Here is an 869-nt window from a genome sequence, read left to right as displayed (position 1 = left end):
TAATTCTATCATATTTTATTAGAAAATTTTCTTATTTTGTTTTCATTCTTAATATTTTGACTGAGTGCAAAAGTCTAGGTTAATAGGCTTTAAAATCATTATAATTTCCAATTTACAAATAATAGTTGTACATACTTGTGGGGATATAGTGTGGCTTTTCAAAACATGTATATAATTGATAATGATCAAATTAGGGAAATAAACTTATCCACCATTTCTTTTTTTTTCTTTTCTTCTTTAAAATTATTTTTAGCCTTTTATTTATTTATTTATTGCAACACTACCTCTCTGTCTCAACAATGCTGTCTTCATATCCCTCCTCCAAATGTTCTTCCCCAGGCCCCACTCCTCCACACACACCACATCTGGCATTCACATCCACCTCTTGTGTTTCAATGCTTCATTTTACTTTTTTTTAGCACTTCAAAGACATTATTCACATGTGTTTAATGTGTGTGTGAGTATGAGAGAAAGAGAGAGGGGGAGATAAATTTTTAATGGGATCTCATCATGTCATGATCTGCCTGCCCCACCCTCCCAGATAGCTAGCATTACAAGGACACACAGCCACATCTGCATGTTTAGGTTGGTCTGGGAATTGTTTAGGTTAGCCTCCCAAATGGTGGCACTATCTGCACCATTGTAGCTAGACTGAGAGCTTTCATAATGATAAAACTGTCAATATATAAGGGAGATATAACAATTATAAACATGCATGTGCATATCAACAGAGGTACAAAATACATAAAACAAAACAGAAAGAATTAAAGAGCAAAATAGACAATTTAGCAGTTACAGTTGGAGACTTTTATAATCCATTTTTTTTTTTTTTTTTTAGAGGTTTTTGCCTTAGGGCGTGTCTGTTTTCC

Source organism: Tupaia chinensis, unplaced genomic scaffold (assembly GCF_000334495.1).
Source record: "Tupaia chinensis unplaced genomic scaffold, TupChi_1.0 Scaffold144058_2, whole genome shotgun sequence".
In the NCBI taxonomy this organism is placed as follows: Eukaryota; Metazoa; Chordata; class Mammalia; order Scandentia; family Tupaiidae; genus Tupaia; species Tupaia belangeri.
The sequence above is the reverse complement of the archived record's forward strand: the minus strand, read 5'-3'. Positions refer to the sequence as shown.